The sequence below is a fragment of the Pithys albifrons genome, chromosome 5 (assembly GCF_047495875.1).
Source record: "Pithys albifrons albifrons isolate INPA30051 chromosome 5, PitAlb_v1, whole genome shotgun sequence".
Lineage (NCBI taxonomy): Eukaryota > Metazoa > Chordata > Aves > Passeriformes > Thamnophilidae > Pithys > Pithys albifrons.
The window spans coordinates 29,107,806-29,128,897 of NC_092462.1; positions in this window are offsets into that span (position 1 = coordinate 29,107,806).

Here is a 21,092-nt window from a genome sequence, read left to right on the forward strand (position 1 = left end):
TGATACAGTTTTTCATTTTGGAGAAGGAAGTGTCCCCCAGAATGGCTTGTGCAGACTGATGCCCTTTCATTGTGTAGCTATCACTTAGAAAAACTACCTGAGCATTGAAAAGGAAGACTGATTTAAAAGGGAAAAAATCCATTTAAAATTTTATTTATTCCTCCTATATGTTAATGGTGAGAAGAACAAAAAATGAAGGTAAACATATTTTTTGTCTATTCAGTGTTGAATATAATGTAGAAAGTCCCAGTGATCAAGAAATTGTGACTCCTTGGACTGCTGTGGACTTGAAATTAGTTGTTAAAGCATATGTAAAATACATCATTAGCAGTCTTAAGATTAAGACTTAGTTTCCAATCCTTTATTGTAATTCCTTAGGGCAGGTAAAGCAGGAGCTGGTGCATCCAGCTCTGCCAGAGCCACAGCATCTGTCAGCTCCTTGCATCATTGTTTTAATTCATAGGAGACTGTAGCATTGCTGTATTTATTCCTCCCCCCTTCTCCCTCTTTGGATGCTCTCTCTGTGCATTTTGTTTGTGTACATGTTTGGGTTTTTTTGTAGTGTAAGATACAAAATTTTCTATTTTTTCATAAAAATAAAAACCTTTGACTAACAGCAACATCCAGTTATGGATCACACACATGCGTACCCCCTTGGCTTTCCATAAAGTATCAGGAAATAAAGGAAAGGAAATAAAGTCTCTTTATTTTTTCTCTTCTAAACACAGGCTTGGTGCTAATCTTGTGGTCCCTGGGGGAAAGAGGGACCTTTGGGATGAGGGAGACAGGTAGACCCACACAAACACATCCTACCTTGCTACAGAGTTTTGTCTCTTCCCTCTGTTTTTTGGAAAAAAATATGCTTTTAATGTCTGGTTTGTGCAGCAAAGGGCCTGCTGAACTAACCAAGCCCCAGCACAGCCCCTGGTCACACATCCCTCAGAAATACAATTTTTTGTGGGTTTGTTTTTGTGGGGTTTTTTTCTCACAAAATCTGATTTTGTCTGAATTTTTTTGGGGGTGGGCACGCTGGCAGATCCGTGGCCAGCTGGAGCACTCCCTAATTCATCCCCTGCCCCATGGATTTGGGGACAGCCACATGCTGCAAAGGTGCATGGACCAGCCTTAAAGAGAGGTGAGAAAACCCATAAGTGGGAAAGGCTGAGGGGCAAGGGGGAAAAGATTGGTCTGGGAAAGGTCTAACAGAGGCAGCAGTGGGCAGCCACCATCTTCTTATCCCCTGCTAGGGAACAAAGGGTAGACTTATGGATGAGGAAAGTGTTTCTCCTGACATAGTGGGAAGCTGTGGCAGATGGTGGGTGGTGGTACACTCATACCATGACCAGGATAGTCATGGCAGGCTGGAACAGCAAAGGAATGCCTCCTTATATATTAAAGAGAGCACAAGGTCAATTGGGTTAGCAAACTGAGGTTGTCAGCAACTCAGATAAAATCTCTCTGGATTGACATGCCAGTCCCCATTCAGTGTTTTCTTACTCAGTCTGAGGTTGTCTGCTGCTGGACCACAATGGTGACAGATGCTGGAAGGGATTAGAGGGACTCTGAGGACATGGGAAAAAACAGTGTTAACTTATCCCATGTGGGCAGCATCCTCGATAGCACCATGGAGGCAGAGAGCCTGCTAAGGGGAAAATACAAAAATGGGGTGAGTTCATTAAGCTGAAAGAGAAATAGCTTTGCAGGTGATGGGGAGGCATCTGACAGGTGAGGCTGAGCTCATGGGGGAATGAGAACGTTTGACACCTCTAGAAGCTTCCAGGTAAAAAAATGAAAAGCAGCAAGTGAAATTTTAAGGAACAAGAGTGTTTTACAAGGTCTCCCTGATTTCAGCTGCCACAGAAATAGTAGTGGTGCCCTCATGAAACACATCCATGACAGCAGCCATCTCCTGTTCATGTTTCTCAGCCAGCAGAAGAGGGAAAGAGATTAGGATGCAAATGGACAACACTTGCTATTACTACTATTAAAGATGAGAGCTGGCTGCAAATTCCTTCCACAATGCTCCATTTTAAGTGAGAACTAAGGAATTAGGCAATTTCCTTGGGAGTTGCTGCTCCAATTGATTTGGGACCATCTCTTACACAAATTTCAAATCGATGTTTGCCTATTATTTTCCACCTCTAGGCTCAGTGTGAGAAGAGGCACTTAAAATCTGTGGGCACCAGTTAATAAATTTACCTGCACAAAAAGGTAAGGTGCTTTACCTGAACAAAGGGTCCGTAAGCACGTGTCTGACTTATTTTTTGCATTGTTCTTCTGCACAGCCTGTATCTGGTCCCTGCAATAAATGCACAGCTTCCCAACTCCTGAGAATGTTTACCAATCTGTGAACAGGGTTATATTATTCTCTGCATCACTCTTGTTTTCAGTAAAGCTGAAACAAACTGCAAAGGAAGATGGCCCCACTGCTGGCGACATTGCAAGGCAGCAAAACAGCAACTGTGTCTTATTTTCCCTATCCAATAACCTAAAACTGGGGTTCAGGTGGCTCTGAACCTCCCTCTCCTCTGTCAGCCTGGAAGGTGTTCAAGCCTTCTGACTAATGTCAGAATCCCCTGAGGATGCTGTGGCCCAGGGCAGAAGCAGCAGGGAGGCTGCTCCTCATCACCCCATAATGCCAGGCTGCCATCCAGAAAGCAATGCAAGATTTATGAAGCCATGAGGAGAAGGAGCGAGGGACTCTTCATGTATTTTTCATGGGTTGAACTGCATAAATAGCATGCAATGCATAAACTGTGACTGGATACTGCCACCAAAAAAAAAAGGGGGGGGGGGGGACCAGCAAGCAGAAGAGATGAAACAATGAGATAGATTTATTCAAGTCAACAGAGCCTGTTGAAAGTCACCCTCAAGTGCATTAAGAGGCAGCCAAAACAGCACAACCTGATCCTGGGGGTGATTCATCTTTGCTGATATGAGGAGGGAGACAGACGTTGAGGATGGAGAAGGGCACACATCATACCTGCTTGGTAAAATGGATGAGTGGGTGGAGAGAAACTACCTTATCCTCAGTACCGCAGATGTGTGTGGGACTTAGGGAGATGCTAGAACAAAGTATTGCACCTGTGGACAGGTCAGTGTGAAAAGTGAATGACACTGAGGCATGCAGGAACATCTCAGAATGAGGTAAGACAGGGAAAAGGGAGCTACATTGGAAAACCCAGTGCAGGGATGAGTGCTGAAAAGGTGGCATTCCCTGTGGCAGTTCTCTTAGCAGGTGCATGTGTGCTTCCAAGTGAGCAATTTTAATAATGAATCCACTGCCAGAGCTCAAACCTCATGTACATGAAGACAGGGATCAAAGTGATCCCAGACAGATTGGATAGGAAATGGCAGCTGGGATCGGGTAGGAAATGGGAGCCGGAGCAGCATGGCCAGCAAAAACCTTTCTTCATTCTGCAATCCTAAGAGCCGTCCACAGTGTGCTTATACTTACTGCACACTATTGCACAGTCTCTGGGGGGAAAAGCCTCAGAGAAAACAGGCATGAAATGTGTGATGCTCACTGAAGCTACCCATTGCCTCTATAATTTGACTTCCAGTTGGAGCATTTGGTGCAATTCCCTTGGGACCCACTGGATGCTGGTGGCTGCAGGCCCCTGCATTACAGTGACCTGTGATAGCCCGTTTCCTCTGAGAAAGTCCTGTGGGCCAGCCATGGAGGAGAACAAGACACCAATGCAGGTGATTTTCTTGCCCCATCATTTCCTAACCTCTAACTGGGGTCAGCTCAGCTATTCATGGCATCAGCTATAGTCATATTCAGCAAATTGAGTCTATAAAAGAAAGAAGATACTTTCTTACACTGACATGCTGTTTTGATAACCTATTAGCAGCTCTAATGGGGTTATTTTGACCACTTCTCCATAAATGGCCAGTAGATGCCTTTGTGGAGGTGAAGATGACTTACTTCTCGCACAGCATATTTATTTAACTACAAAACCAAAAGAAAAATCTTCCAAGCTGAAAAAAAAGCAGCAAAACTGTGAGATAAGCTGCCTGCCATTTTCTTCATTTGCTCCCAATAAAGGCCATATTTATTACAAGAAAATTGGAATCCTATCGATTTCTCTTCTGAGGCACTGTGTTTCAAGCTTGACATTTAAACACAAAACTCCAGGCTCTAAAGTTTAATCATTTACTCCTCTAGAAATACAGTGTGTGGAGCCACTGAGCAAAAGGGCATGCAAGGTAAAAATATTTCACTGGGGAGGAAAAAGAAGAAGAAGAAAAAAAGAAGATAGGAAAATTACGTATTCATTTTAAAAAAGAAGATACGGAACAGCCTCTCCCATGCTGTCAAAGTGACATCCTGTGGTCACTTTCCATGAGACACGTAGGAGCTCAGGCTTGCCAATATCTTTCAAATGTGGTAATTTTCATGGTAGAGATATTGTAGGTAAAGGGGTAAGGAGGTGTAAATGTAGAGATGAATATAGATGGATAGAGGTGTATGGATGGAGATAAATAGAGAGATGCATGGATATTTATGCATGCATGTGCAGAAGCACTGCATGATAAACTCAAGACAAGAATTAGTGTATGAATGATAAGTGGTGAATGGCAAAAATAGCTTAGAAGTGACACTGGATTGGGCTGAAAAGGAGTGGTTTGGGCAGGTAGGATAGATGGAGATCATCAAGGTTTGGCACAGGGAAGGATTTCACCTCTGTTAATTTTCCTGTCCCAGCATGAATTAGTGACTCAGAAGGGAGGGGAGGAGGCAGTGGCTCCAGAAGGGTTGGCTGTACTCACTACAGTTAAAATCCCACCAAATTTCATCTCACTGGGCAATCACCAGCCATCAAAGCAGCGAGGGGAGGATTAAATGGGCTGAATAAAGGGGATAGGAACACGTGTTTGGCAAGAAATTAGGAGAAGTTAAGAGGAGGGGAGCCACAAGCACGGCTTTCATCCTGGCTTGGCCATGGCTTTTGGGCTTGAAAGGTGTTCACAGACCTAAAGGTCGATCCATCATACTGCTGTGGCAAAGAAAGAAATACATTTATTTGGCTTGGAAACAATGGCTCCTTTGGGGGGGTTTAGTGTTTTGCAGTGGAAAAACAACCAGGGGATTTTAGCAACTATGTGTGCATTGCACCCTACACAGGGACTGGCTCACTCAGAACCTGCTAAAACCTGGTTTGGGTGACTTTAGGTCCTGAACATGCCCACGTGGGTCCTTACCTTGGCTCAGCAAGGGAAAAGGGAAGCGTGAGTGGTGCCTTCACCCCTTTGAAACCTCAAATGCTGAGAATAGGGCTGTACAGCCAAAATCACAAGTCTTTTTCTAGAAGCAGCTACACATATTCTGGCAGAAAACAATAAAATAAAATTAATAAATATAATAATTGTGAATCTTCTCTGTGGGGAAAGGCTGTTGGCTCTGGCAGTGGCAAAGCTAAGATGTCCCTCGGGGTGGCAGTGCTAGGGGTGCAGTGTCCCAAATAACAAACACAAGTTGTTTGCTTCAGGGCACAGAAATCAGCTCTACGAAAACTTCATCCCTCTCCCATCCCTGGCTAAGAGCTGTGCTTCATTTCACTGCCTTCCCACTCTATACAGCAGCAGGAGAGATACAGAATCCTTGCCCCCACGCTTTGCATCCCAGACGGGGCTCCAGCCAAGGGCAAAGCCCCCATCCACGATCCATCTCTCCCCAGCACTTCGAAACTGTGTGACTGCTTCATCAGGGAAGGCAATTAGCATTCAAGTGCTGCTGTTAGCATAATCAGAAAGACAAAAGGCTGACAGCAATAGCTGCAAAGTGAGAGCCCTGGTCAGAAATGTAATGGAGAAATAAATTACGGCAAGGGAGCGCTTTCAGATCCAGACTTTGGCTGCAGACAGTATGGGGGCAGAAAAGAGCCCGGCCTCCCGCTAGTTTATCATCCACACTAGACATCCTCATGGCTGTAGCCGATAAGCAGCTGATAAGTAGCCCAGCTTCTTCAGCAACTGAAGCATTTCTGTAATGAGTGGCTGAGACCCTACAGTCTGAGACTGAGGCCCTACAGTATCACCTACGGATACTGTGAGTCCTCTTGACACTCCATCCTAGTTCTTTAAAGCCACACTTTTCCCTTAAAAAAATCATGTTATTGTAAGGTGCCATTGTGAGTGTTGCCATTGGGGTTTGTAACAGAGAGGATTTAAAGGCGCCAGGGTTTCACAAGCTGCTGGTTGGGAACATGCACATCTCAATATGACAGAAAAGGGGAAAAAAACCCCAAACCAAACAAACAAAGAAACAAAAAACACCAAACATAGAAGTTGATTACTGGAAGCAGATTTAGGTGAAAAATAAGACTAGAAATAAACAGCTAATTGTCCTGGTGCCCCTTCCATCTCTAAATTTGGAAAGCCAAAGTATAGCTGAATTTTGGAAAGGGAAAGACAAGGTTGTGGCCCTTCCCGTGCAGCCACGGTGCTGCAGCAGGAGGTTATGGAACATGTCACGGCTCCCTTTGAAACTGGGCTCCCCTCTAGCTTAAAAAAAACAAAAAAAAAAAAAACAAAAAAAAAAAAAAAAAAACAAAACAAAGGAACAAGAAAGGGAAAAGGTCCATCTTCTTAGACAAAAGCTGACAGGAAGCTGAGCAGGGAGCTGAAATGCCTCCATCAGCATGGCATTGTATGGGCATCTGATCTCCAAAGATGGCAAGGCATGATTATCCCAGGGTGAGCTCTTTTTTCAATATTACTCACCTGCTCAAGGGGAGGAGGCATCTTATTGTCTAAAAGAAAGATGAAAAGAAAGGTCACTGAGCTCCAGGTTATTTTTCACACTGCAAAACCATCCCACTGATGAAGCAGTGAGTTTGTAGGGGCTGATAAACCAGGAGTCAAATCAAAAATGGGGAGTTTTCTTGTTTCCCCAGCCTTGTGATTTGATTTTATTGGAATTAACTTCATTTGAAACCAGCCCTTAGCAAAGCCTTTTTATGTTCCCCAGAAGGTTTACCACAGGGCACTGCAAATTTCCGAGCTTTGAGACATGACAGCACGGAGGAAGGTTATAAAAATGCATAACACCGTAATTTTTTTAATTATAAAATATATTTATAATAAAAATAGAAAAATATATTTTGAATATTTTACAGTTATAAAAGCCTTTATCAAATCAAAGTTAATGGTCTAGAAATATTACCTTGTGCTTCCCCCAAACAAGAGAAAGCAAAAGAATCTCTCCAGTTGGGCCACACTGAGGACTTGCATTTCTGTGTGCAGAAAGGGAACTGAACTTGTGCTAATAAGCAGGTACTCAATACGCCTTGATGAGTGAATGTATTCAGTCTATAGAGAGTGAAGCGTTTTCTGCATTGAGAATGGGAGATGATTCCCCTCCTGTGAATTTGCCTAAGTACAGAATAAATATCTATTTTCTTTCTGCTTTCCCCCTTTTTCTAAAGCCCAGCTGTCTGTTAATGCATATAATGATAGTCCCTTCAGGGACCAAGCCTGAATTCCCATTCATATGCAAAAATCATAAGTGAGCAACTTTAGATCTAGATTTGGCCCAAATAACATTGTGCATTTCTCCTAGTGAAGGAAATTCCAGCTTGCCATATTTTTCCTGCTCAGTGCATGCCAGGTGTCTTAAAAAGGAGGGGGATGGTAATTCCTTTGTATGGAGCCAGAGCTGGCAATAAGAGAAGGATGCTTCTGGCACATCCATAATGCAACTCCTCCACACAGGAGCATGGAGCAAGGGAAAGCCGTGGTGGGAGGTGGGGAGAGAACCATCTTGCTCATACAGCCATGTTTGTGTTGAACACCAAACCTCTCATGAGCATGTTGAGTTGACCTTGTAGAAGGCAACAGCCATATCACAAGAGGATGCATTTAGGGAGCCCTTCAGATATTGTTAAGGATATTTGCGTTTTTCTTGTGGTGATATCCCAAGCAGTGTATGCAAAGGGAATGAGTTGATGCCACGTGGTCCAGACTTGGAGAATACAATTTGGCCATCATGGAATATTAAGGTATCTTTAATAAGTGCAGCAGCAGCTCCCCTCCCCTGACATCGCAGGGCTAGCAGTGCCCTGTGCATGCTGGCCAGGCAATAGCTGGTTCCGTAAAGACAGCAGGAGAGAAGGGTGAAAGTAATGCCTGAATATGACAGCAAAGATGCCAAGGCAACTAGGAAAATCAGGTGTTTGTGCAAAACCAGCTTCTGAGTACTCTTTTTCTGGACTGGTCAGTGCTTGCACACCAGTCAGCATTGGCTCTCTGAAGCCATGCCTCAAGCTGCCCTCCAAGAGCCTGCAACATGTTCATACTATGGAGAGCAGAGGCTTAGAAAGCTCCTTTTAGGTTTCACCAAACCATGTTGCTTTTAGTGGAGACATCTGGCATGGTAAGAGAGACTGTGCTGAACAGAAAGAGGAGGGTGATGCTTTGCAGTGAAGTTTTGCTAGAAGCAAAGCATTACTGCAAGTGCTGGGGCTCATCCCTGGGTGATTGGGATTGGGAATGATCTCATTTTGGGGAGAAATAGCTATAAACAGCTGAATTGTTACTGGAAAACAAAAAGCTCAGGTCATTTCTCCTTTGGGAGGCTCAGGCATCATCACCGCAGGATTATTGTTGGGGCCTATGTGGGTCATGTGTGGCAGGCAAGTAATTTCTCACTCTGGATACCTGGCTTGGGTCCATGTGCCTTGGAGGGAGGAAGTGATCGAGGAAGAAGGCAGTCAAATACGTGGGTTGTTCTCTTTTTCCAAGAAAAAGAAATAATCAGGAGAGTATTTCTTAACCACTGTCTCAAGATGAACCAGGGCTTCACAGTGGTGAGGCAGTGGTTAAGAGACTGGGGGATTTGGGCTGACAGGGATTTTTATGCTGAGCCTCACAGCTGGTGCAGGTGCAGGTGCATTTCCAGCCATAAGAAGTACTAACAATCCCAGTGGAAACATTCAGCTGCAGTAAAAGCAGACAGAAATCTATTATCCATGTGAATGCAATGTCAATATTTACAGAGAGAGGTCAAAGAAGAGAGCTCTGCTCAGGAAATGTCAGCTCTAGAGAAGGAGGAGGCATTAGCAGCATTTGCATTTGTGCTGGAGCAATACCTGCAAGGCTAAGAAATATTTAAGAGGTTTTGTGCCTTCAAGCCCTATTCACCTCATCTACTTGTACCATTGCATTGTCTACTACAGTGGTTTTGGGCACATTTGCATGGCCCAGGAGCAATGCTGGATGCTTCCTCCTCCTTGGGGGATACCAGCGTGGTCATCCAGCCACAGTGGCTGCAGGTGGCTTTCCTTACCTGCCATTAGTAGAAGCTTTTACAGAGAGGCAGACAAGAGGAACAGAAAAATGGATGAAGCAAATCCTTCAGGTAGACCCAGCTCAGTATCTGCTGCTGAAAACCCACCAGCTGGAAACCAAAGGTAGAGCACTCCTCGTCCAGAGTCTTCATAACAGCAGAGTGGACAAGAGTCAGAAATTCAAGAGTGTCTTGCAGGACTGCCTTTTGACTTCACACAGTACCACAAAACACCAGCCCCAGGTAGCCAGGCAGGAGCCATGTTTTACCCAGACCAGTTGAGGAGGTCCAAGCTATAAAAACCTTGTTTTAAGTTACCGGCCAGGTATCAAGACAAGAAATTACCAAATTCTCATTTTTCTTTCAGAGTGGAGGCAGTATTATGGATTTAGATAAAGAATCTCAGAATATTTTTCTGCAAACTTTTTGCTTAGGGTGAAAGAGTTCAAAATGTGTTTAATCCCCAGTGCTCAGTGTTATTAGCAATATTGTTGGTAGCATAGGAGTTCCCAGACCCTCTTAAACGAGGGTCTCAAAGACCAAACAGGCTTTGAGAGAGCATGGATGGTTCCCACCTGGGAGAGGCAGGCAGCAGAAGCACAGGCAAGAGCACAGCCTTAAAAACAGCTTTTTGCCAGAATATCCAGTTGCTGCCCACAGATGTTGCCCACGGGAATGACAGGATCCCCAGATGATGTTTCCAGGTGTAAGAGGACAGGGGAACATCACCACCCCACACAGCAGGCATGTGGCTGTTGGGGGCATTGAGAGTTACCCCATAAAAGCATTTGTTCACTAGAGAAGGAAGCTTGAGACATCCCAGAAAAGATAGAAAACTCCCATGCATTTTCCAAGTAGAAGAAATGTCTCTTTCCAAAGACTTGAGTTCCTCCCTCTATTTTTGCCCATTACTCTATTTATGCTCAATGAAAACATCAGGAACTGGTAGCCTGTGAGGATATGAGATGTGCCAAGCTGAGATCTTTCATATTGACATGTACGTGGCCAAATGAATGGAAAACCACCAGGTGAGACAGACAAAAAGATGTAAATCAGTTTCTTCTTGCCTGTGTACTGGTTGCTTTGCCCACATTGAACTGGGCCCAAAGGCAGGAGATCTGGGAAGCTGAAGAGGTTGAAAGTGGGAACTCCCCTGCCACTGCACTGAGTTCAGAGGACAGGGCAACCTTGCGGGGTGCAGAGCATCCTATGCCTCTGTCCCCTGTGCTTGGGGTGGCAAAGCACACCTCTGTGGTGTGGAGAAAGTAATTGCAGGCTTTCAATCTCCCTTCTGATTAAATGTTATTGGTTTTGGGTGAGATATTTTGGAGCTGTTTCTCTGCTAACCATTTCTCTGCTAACAGTTTAATTAATAAAATAAAAGTTTTGGCAGCTTTATGCCACTTGGTATTTAAAGCCAGATGATACAGATTTATTCTGTCTGAGATCTCATGATTTGCTCTGTCTGCAGTATCAGACAGCTGTAATTGAGTTGATATTAATGCTGATTAGGAAAAATAACACTATGTTTCTACCACCTGAGCACCGAGAAGGATATCACCTTGGGCACGTCTGTGCGTGTGTGTGCCACAGGGGCTTCCTGCAGCCAATAGAATACCCAGCATCATCTCTGCAAAAATTAAGCCCCAATAGCAGTGCCCCTGGTTTCTAGACAGTCTGCAGGCGCCTGGCCTGCCTGCTAGCCTGCCCCAGTTCCCCGTGGCAAAAGCCCCATTTCCTTAGGTACGGTAATCCTTATGACCATTTCGAAATTATTCCGTCTGTCCCGCTACCGGGGTGTCCTCCTGCCGCCGGCCGCTCTGCCGTGCCCGTTTGTAGCCGCCAGGGGGCGATGGCGCTGCCGCGCAGCTCCCGGGGCTCCGGATGGCCCCTGGCGAGGGAAAGTGGGATAAAACGGGGGCGCCTGCTCGCTGGGTCGGTGCCAAAACTGCCGGCAAAGTCCCCGTGGTCCCCCGAGGAGTCTCCTCCCGGGGCTGGATCCCCGGCTCCCTGCGGCAGGTTCCTGCCAGGACCCGCGGGTGCCCTGGGGCAGGCGCCGCGCTGGCTCCGCCCGCCGGGATTCTGGAGCTGCCGGGCGTGGGTCAGGGCTGTTACTGCTGCCGCTGCGTGGGGTGGCTGGGTGCGTTTTCAGCCACGTCCTGGCTCTTGCCCACTCTCTTGAGGAGAAACGGGAGAATTCTGGTGTCTCATCCCCGTTTTTCCCTCCCCTCCTGGTTGTGGATGCACAGCACCAGTGAGCTGCTGCAAAAAAGCACTGTGAGGGGCGAGGAAGAGAAGGAGGGTTTGGAGGGGCTGCCGCTCCAGGGGCTCTTTCGTTCTGTGCTGTGCCACAGGGAGCTCTGACTGTCCCACATCTCTCCCTGTGCAGGGACAGACAGACGAAAGAGGCCCAGCCTCACCAGGACCCGTTCGTGCCTGAAAGACCCACTGTGAGGTGTGAAGCCCTGCGCCGAGTGTGCTGTCTGTGCTGCGCGTGGCTGGGGACAGCCGTGCCTGCCCCACCCAGAGCCGCTGCACGGACTGCGGCTCCAGCTCGGCTGCAGCTTCGGGTCAGTGGATTCAGCTCCCATCTATTTCAGGTCCAGCTCATGGACAGCTCCAGGTTGTGGATGGCTCCAGCTCATTTCGGCTTCAGTTCAATTTTGCCTTCAGCTCCTTCGCAGCTCCCATGTTTCTGCTCTGGTTTGTTCCAGGTCCAGCTCATAGACTGCTCCAGTTCATTTCGGCTCAGTTTGTCCACAGCTTCTCTTCATCTCCGGTTCATTTCGGGACCAGGCCCAGTTAATTTCTGAGTGTTCAGACGATCTTGGCTTTTGACAAGGTCATAAATCACTGTCAAAAATCTATATAGAAATATACACTGTCATAAGGGGATATGAACTAATGAGTTAGTAACTATTCTGGCTGTTGTACACACCAGAAAAAACAGTTGGGATGCAAAGATGGTGTGAAAAACGCTTTTTACCCCTAGAGATTCTCTCAGGTGTTGAATTCAGCCTGGTGCACAGCTGCCTCCTGAACTCTGGGGCACAACACAACGAGATCTCCACCTCCTGCGGGGTCCACACATTCTGCCCAGCCCCAGTGCCCTCTCACTCCCCTACACCTGGCCCCTGGGTCTGACCTCAGAAAGAGTCAACTTGCCCTCTGCTCCTGTGCCCAGTCCGAGGGGCCCATTTCCCAGCCCCAAACATGAAAGACTTGGGCTCCATTTCCCAGTCTGGGAAACACCCAACTCATTCTGTGCTGCTGAGCCCTAAACAGACCTAAACATCAACTGGCACCTCCTGGCCAACTGTTCCCAGTTTATATAGTGAGCATGATGTTCTATGATATGGAATATCCCTTTGGCCAGTTCAAGTCAGCTGTCCCGGCTGTGCTCCCTCCTGGCTTCTGGCACCCTCTCAGTGGCAGAGTGGGGGAAACTGAAAAGTTCTTGATTTAGGGAAAGCACTACTGAGCAACAGCTAAATCATCAGTGTGTTATCCACATTATTCTCATACTGAATCCAAAACACAGCACTGCACCAGCTTCTAGGAAGAAAATTAACTCTGTCCAAGCTGAAACCAGGACAGATGTGTCTTAGAGTGAAAGCTGCAGGTAAAAAACTCCCTTTAATGCATAACTAGTTTAACTAAGAATTAAGATATAAATAAGACACATTATTCTGCACAATATTGAAAAATCATTTCACAGAAACAAGCAGAGAAATTGACTTGGCTAAACCTGATGGCTCACTCCTCTGCTTGGGAACCAAGATGAACATTGCTGTTGCCATCATCTTGGATTTGGATTGAGGATCTCCCTTCTTCTAGTTCTATCTCTCCACTGTGAGACACCTTCAGAGACAGAGAGATTTTTGTCTTTATAGGCTTGCTCAGGCTTTGGGAAGGCCAAATAGAGTAGAATCATAGGATCAAAGAATGGTTTGGGTTGGAAGGCATCTTAGAGATCACCAACCTCCCCGCCATGGGCAGAGACACCTTCCATAGGCCAGATTGTTCAAAGCCGCATCCAGCCTGACCTTGAACACTTCAATGGACGGTGCATTCAGCCTTAGGTCAGCACATGAGTCTTAAAAAAACAGAGATAATTTCTCGGCAATCTTCTTCTATGGGTAAACAAAGTACATTTCCACAGGTCCTCCAGAGATCTTGACTATCTCTCACACAGCAGTGCACGTTAGAAAGGCCAGACACCTTTGAATAAGCCCTAATTGGTATTACTTCCATGAGTGAGGGTTATCAGAGGTTAACATACAGTTCCCAAGGCAGTCAGTGACCTAATTCTAAATGTCATTAATCTGTTTCACTGTGAAAAATAACACTGGCACTTCAAAAATCCCACTACCTTAAGGGTTGTTGCTGCTCTTCTGGAGGCTGACCATATTGGATTCCTTTTCCAAGACCTCAGGTCTCTTCCCACAACCACTCCTCAGATGATGTTGATGTTCAGCATTTAGCTTGTTCCACCACTCATTGTTTCTGGCCCACTGTGTGCTTGGAGCAGCAGGGAGTGCAACTCCTCTTCATCTTCCTCTCCTTCAGGTCAGTGAAACCTTGTCCAGTTCCCTTTTGCATTCTTCCACCTATTCTCAAATGGCTGTCAATTTCTCACTCACAGTATGGGTTTGAGCAGCCTTTGCTTTGCTTCAACATATGTTGGAAATACTTTGGCTCAGGTTATGGGCAATGAGTCACTTGACCATAGGCTACACAAAGGACACTTATACGTAGAAGTCCTTTCTCTGGCACTCAGTTCTCCTCTTGTCTCATCCTCTCCATTGTCCTGGCAAGGTGCAGGAGAACTGCTTTGGGTGTATACCTGAGTCCTCCAGCTATCTGAGCAGACCTAGCCAGTGTGCTGCCTGAGCATTTAAACTGTAGTGAGCCTCTTGTCCCAGCTCTGCATGAGTCTCCTCTGCAAGCCAATACAGCAAATACTCAGACCTTGCATGGTCACGTAACTTTCTAGCTGGTAACAGACATTCCCTCAGTTCAGTACCCCAAGGGATTGTTAGCCCATATGTTACTGCACAACAATCCTTGAGTAGATCTATTGATCAAAGATCAATAGTCTAAAACACTTTAGTAGTAAAGGTAAATAACAAATAAAATTAGTATTTTATTTATATTAGTATCCAAATAGGAGAAAGCTGATTAAAATATTTTCTAACTTTTCAAAATATATTTGTATATAACTGAAATCTCTTCTATGATACAACACAGGTTCTGTTCAGGCTGAAATTTAGGGGATGGGAAGGGTAAGCACTGTGTGCTTCTGAGTGTGTATCTCACCTGCTCTGTTAATGTCCGCAGCTTTAGCTGTGTCTGGAGAGAAGCAAATCCTGCTGGTTGAGGCTACCTCTGCCCTCAGGGTCTGTGACAGCTTGGGAGGGACAGGATTGCCCCAGGGTTTGTAGATTACTCAAAATAAATGAGATTGCTGCAAGAAAGCAGTTCTCTTATTCAATTTATGTGCTTTATACTAAAAGGGAGATGTTCTGGACATGGTTGGATGCTGTTCAGACAGTTCCCAAATTTGCTGCTGACCCAGGCATTACTTCTGCTGGCTCAAGGCAGCAGTTGGAGCAAGACAGAACCAGCAACACACACTGTCCCCATCTGAGCCCTGGAAAGGTAACAGCATACCTCTGGATTCTCTAGTCAGAAATTCCTTAATGCAAAAAGACCTGCCACAGCCTCCCTAACTATGGCACAAACAGGAAAAAAACCCCAAACATATTGGTCATAGCACCAAGCCTGCTGTTCAAGAAGTGTCTGGATGATACTCTCAGGCACATGGTCTGTCTCTTGTAGATCCCTTCCAACACAGCATATTCTGTGATTCTGTAACTCTGGTGTTTTTTTCTGTATAAATCTCTTTATTCTGAGTTGTTCCAGTGAAATAAATGGAGGGGATCAGAGAAAAAGAGCAGCTTCTCAATGTACCAACATGGCTGGAACTTGCTTTTTGGGTTTATTGTAGAAATGAGCTCTGAAAAAGAAAGATGGAGTTGAGCAAAGGGGGAATAATAGCCTGGAAGAGGATCTTGACTGAGTTATTTTGTTCTCACTTGGACAGCCTTGCTAGTATTAATGAAAGACAGTTGTAACTTGGCAGTTACTTTGTATGACTAAGAACAGTGTTTTATACAATACAATCTGAAACAAAGCAAGTCATTAGCAAACAGTTTATCTAAGACTAACGGGGAAATGAAAAAGAGAAATTAAATAGAAACATGAAATATGTCTTCTAGCAAGTCCTGAAACAGGTCTTTCAGGCCACAGTGCAGATATTTCAGAAGTGTCAAGAGTAATCTGACATTTCTTTAAGTCAAAAGGAAAAACAAATGGCTATCTTGGGAATCGAGCTGCAACACTTGCCTCTTCATCACCCTGATGTACAGCAGAAGGGTGAGGCTTATTCACAGGAAATTTGGACTGAAATTGCTAGCTTGTGTGTACCTTATAGATGCTTTGCTTCTCCCACAGGAGTGTAAATGCCAAATTTCTCAACACCCGCTGCTATGTGCATTACTGAACTGAAAGTTAAGAGAGGTCTAAACCAGACCTCCTCCTATAGCACGCTATTAAGCTGATAAATAACATTAAGAGCAAACCTCAGAAAAAAATCTTTGTAGACAGTCTTCTGCCTGTCTTTACCAGACCTAGATTAATACACAGCTCTAACAATTCTTCATTTATCATGATGAACATGATGACATAGAGAACATTATTTTTGCTGTGTTGCAGCAGACCTCAGTCATGAAGCCATGCTGAGAACATATTCACTAATCTTGGACTATTAGTATCCAAATTAATGTACAGACCTGCAACTCTAGCTGAAACTAAGGCAGAATTAAAATCAGTTACAGCTGAATTTAGGCATAGTCATTTCTCCTGACCTAGAAGGTGTTCTAACAGGGAGGGTGGTGTATGCTGCAGGTGCTTGCCCCGGGCTGCTCTTGGAAGTGTAAGGGATGTTCAAAGTCCTGCTGCACACTCACAAATAGGGCAGTATCTGATATACCTACAGATGCTAAACTGAAGGTGAGGATTCATAAAGAATACCATTTAAGAAATAAGGATTTGTTAGCGGGGGGTAAAATGCACTCCATGTGCTGGTGTTCTGGCTGACAAGAGATGAGATGGACAATGTGGATTTCTTTATACTACCCTCCAAATCAGAAATGCTCTGGTTTTTTGTCTAGTTGTCCCATCAATAACTTGGACTTTTACAAGATGCTTAATTTCACTCTTTTATTTTAACAGCAGAGGAGCTGAATTCATGTTTTTCTCAGGATCTTATTGTAGTGATCTGCTTGTTCCAGTTTTTGCTATTGCTGGCAAAAGCAGTTCTTGCCATTTCTCATATCTGCAGGACTTGCTAACCAGCCATAGTGTGCCTTCAGGTGCGCCTCTCTCTGCGCTTTGCTTTTTCTGGGCTTTGCTTCCAGCAGAAAGGTTTTAAATAGCTCTAAGTTGTACCGCACATTAAAAGTGGAATCAATATACTCCAACTCTGGCAGGAGAGACAATAGCCATTGTATAAAGGAGACTCTGCCAGACCTGCTCAGGAAAGATGCACACTTGGTTGTCATGAAGTGGCACCTTCCTGAGGTGCCCACCACGCCTCCTCTCTCTGACGCACACTAATGTACACAACTGTGTAGAGAGCAAGAGCGTGAAACTGCAGGGGATTTTCAGCGCTTTTTGAGTTTTCAGTGCTTCAGGATTTGTCTCTAGAGCTGACACATGAGGCTGCCTCCAAAGAGAAGCTTCCACTGGTCAGAAGCAATAGGAGCACAGCCTAGTTCCCAGGGAATCCTTTTGCCAGCAAAGTGCACCAGAAAAATGAGGTGACTTTCAATGGACTGAGACAAATGTGCTGCAGCATGAGGCACGCACTTATCTGTTGAGGAGACATCATCGAAGCCAAGCAGCCGCTGATTTCTACAGGGGTGCTGACTAGAACCAAGCAGCTTTCTGACCTGAAAATCACCTGAGGCAGCTGCAGAGCCATCCTAGAGATACAAGAGCACTTGTCCACCAAGAGGAGAAGCATTGGCTCTCATCTTCTTAAAAAACTTCCAGGACCTGCATGAAAATATCAGGTGTTATCTTGAATTACTGTTAGCACAAAGATGCTCCTTCCACATACGTCCAATCCAAAGTGTACCTTTTACAGTCATGGAATCACAGAACATGCTGAGTTAGAAGGGACTCACAAAGATTATTGTGTCCAACCCTTAGCCCTGCACAGGACCATCCCCAAGAGTCACAGCATGTACCCAAGAGTATTGTCCAAATGCTTCTTGAACTCTATCAAGCTTGGTGCTGTGACCACTTCCCTGGGGAGCCTGTTCCACTGCCCAACCACCTTCTGGGTGAGGAATCTCTTTCTAATATCCAACTTAAACCTCCCCTGACACAACTTCAGGCTATTTCCTCAGGTCCTGTCACTGGTCATCACAGAGAAGAGATCCATGCCTGCCCCTCCTCTTCCCCTGTGATGGTTTAAATGTAAACCAGCAGGAGAAACAAACTCAACACAAAGAGATTATAAGTCAGAGCTACAATTTAATAACCATATTACTATAAATGCAATGGCACAAAGAGAAATTGGTTTTAACCCACAAAACTCAGAAGTATAACCCAGCACCCTGGGGCACAAACACAATGGTGTTTGTTAGCCCCTGTGCTAAGACCCACATCGTTCCCCCAAGTCCAAAGCAAAAGAAAGTGAAATAACCTGTTGGTGCAGATGACGGTTGCAGTCTGATTGAGATTCTGATCCTCCTCTGGATCTGATGAGTGGTTCCCCTAGGTCTTCAAACCTCAAGATTATGTACCCTCAGGTCCAGATGGGAGCACCCAGTACCTCCCCCAGGGCAGAGAGTTACAAAATGGGTGATCTGACTCTGTGAGTCATGGGGTATTTTGAAATTGTTGCTGGCCCATTAGCAGACAAGCCCCCTCAGGCTGGGTGTGAAGGTGCTAATGACTTCCTGGAGGGGAGTTATCACAGCTCTTATCTCACAGGTGTCTTTCACACCCAGCTTACATCCTAAGGAGTCGGGTATGCCCTGGGCAGCTGCTGCAAGTGGTCCATTGTTAACAGTTCTTGGGAAATGAATAGAGGGTGTAGGATACATTGCTTTGGTCACCCCCACACAGTGATAATCTGGTCCCACCTGCTGAACTAGGATATCCCCTCAGAAGGAAGTTGTAGACTGTGATGATGTCTCTCTTGGTCTCCTCTTCTCCAGGCTGAACAGACCAAGTGCCCTCAGCTGCTCCTCATATGGCTTCCCCTCAAGGCCCTTCACTGCCTTCATAGCCCTCCTTTGGATGCTCTCTAAGAGCTTCATATCTTTCCTATATTGTGGCACCCAAAACTGCACACAATATTCAAGGTGAGGCCTCTCCAGTGTAGAACAGCGTGGGACAATCCCCTCCCCAAAGGCTGTCCTCTTAATATGCATCTTCCTAAGGAAGAAAAAGATGTAATCCCAAAAAGAAGTACAATTCTTCAGTTCTTAAAGTATTATGCCAAATGTAACCTGGTTTATACACTACTTGTACATGTAATTAGTATTGCAAAGTAGTTTAATTCTAGGAACAGAAGGATTGCAGTATTCTCTAGCATTACTTTTCAGGTTGTCTCATATCATTCCTAAGCAAGTGTTGCAGCTTTTTCTGTAGATACAACATCAAGTGACATGATTAAAAAGAAAAATGTATATAATAAGATAGATACTTAATTGTACAGTATACCTTAATGAAACAATTATTATTCATAAATTTAATCAGCCTGAGAAGTAATTTCCCTCCAAGGAACCCTATTAAAATAATGGCAATGAAAAAGACTCCCTGGTGCCTACGTTCAGCACCTCTGACAATCTGGCCACCTCAGCTAAGGACAACAGTACCGAACTGTGAAATGAGCCCCAAGAGAGCTTTTAATGCAATCATTTAGTTTAGGTACTCAGCACTTGAAGCTGGCTGTGCTGTGGGTCTTTTAAGGGAAGGAAAATATCCTTCCCAGGGGACTGACAGCTTCTGTCCTGTTGGTGGATGGACTCAATAACCGCTTTGGAAAGACAGAGAGAGCAGCAGTGAGATCTGCTCAAAGGCAAGCAGGGTCACAGTGAAGGGGTCAAAGAACCAGCTGTTCCTTTGAGTTGAACACCATTTCTTACTCTCATTTCTCACAATGTACTGAGTGTAGGAAAGGTTTACACCCCAATAGGACTTTAGGGGACCACAGTCATCTCTGGGAAGCTTTTCTTGCTGAAGGTTTCTAAACTCTTGCTCATTTGCATGTCTCTCCAGCCTGGGATATCCCAAGAGAAATGACTAGTTTACATTTATCAGCCTTGTTTAAGACAATAGGATGTCCCAAGAACTGATCTAGGAGAGGGAGCCTTTAAATGCACTGCTGCCACAGAAGAGGCTTATAGTGAAAATACTATTGGGAGCTAAATTTATTTAGCTCAGATAAGAACTGTGCCATAAGCGATCTTTTCACATTACCTGCAATATCTCTTATCTACTGACGTTCCAAAACCTGAACTTTGCAGAAGTTTTTCCCCTGCCATTATTTTCTTGGTTGTTTTTTTTTTTGGTTTTCAGACTCAGAATATTTTTTAGCCTTATTTAGCACTAACCTTGTCTTCTACAAGAAGATATCATCAATAACAGATGAGGATGACTAACAATTATTTTTTATTTTCCTTTCAAATGTAAGGCAGGTGATTCTCCACTGCCAAATCCTGCAAAACAGGACTAAATACCCAATCTGAACTTTCCAAAGGAGTGAAGGGAAAATTGGGCTTGCACAAGAGACTGCTTTCTCTTAGTCTCCATGAAAATGTCCACCCATACATCTGTATTTCACAGGCACAAGCAGATGAAAGAGCTCCAGCTGAGTCACTGCTTCTGTAAAAAGGCTCAGAAACAAGGCATTGGATCTCCAGCTGCACAAAGTCACCTCTGAGGGTAAACCTGACCTGGTAAGACCTGGCCATGCTCTAGTGCTGAAGCATTTGGCCTGACATCAAGAATGCAATTCCTCAAGACTCTGGGCTTAGTTCTCACCCAAGCTTAGATACCTCATCCTCTCAAGTTATCTTGGTGCAGGTTCCACCTACTGCTTGATTGACAAATAAACCAGAAATGCCTATAAATCCTTATTTACCTTATTTTCCAAACAAGGCTAAGATGGGGCTTTTTCCTCCCTTAACCTCTTGTATAGTAGCACAGAAGGATGATGGAGAGCTTTCAGTCCCTTCCAGAATAAGGAAGATTTTTTCTTGAAGTCTGGGAAACTGTTTCTTTCTTCTTTGGTTTAGGGATTTGTGTAATACTGGGAGATTCTATGATTCACATGTGTTGCAATTTTTAACACATATCCTGAGTGATCAGGAGACTGGCTTATCTGAGAAAGTCTTGCAGTGGGTGCTCAGCTTTGTCAATGGTGGTGATGCAACAAAAGACTCCCATCTGAAAAGGTAAATGCCCACAAATCAGCAAGATAGATACTGCAGCCTTTCCAGTCTTCATCAACAGGATACTTAACAGAGTCAAACAACTGTTTCAAGAGCTTTCTTAGTATGAGTGCACTCATTAAACACTCTACCTGAGTCCAACAGGCAAAAACCTACATTTAGTCATTTTAGGATGGTGACTTGCTGGGCTGCTGCAAGATGAAATTAAACAGTTACACTTTGAACATCAGATTGTCAAAAAGCCAATGCCCTCAAATACTGGTGTT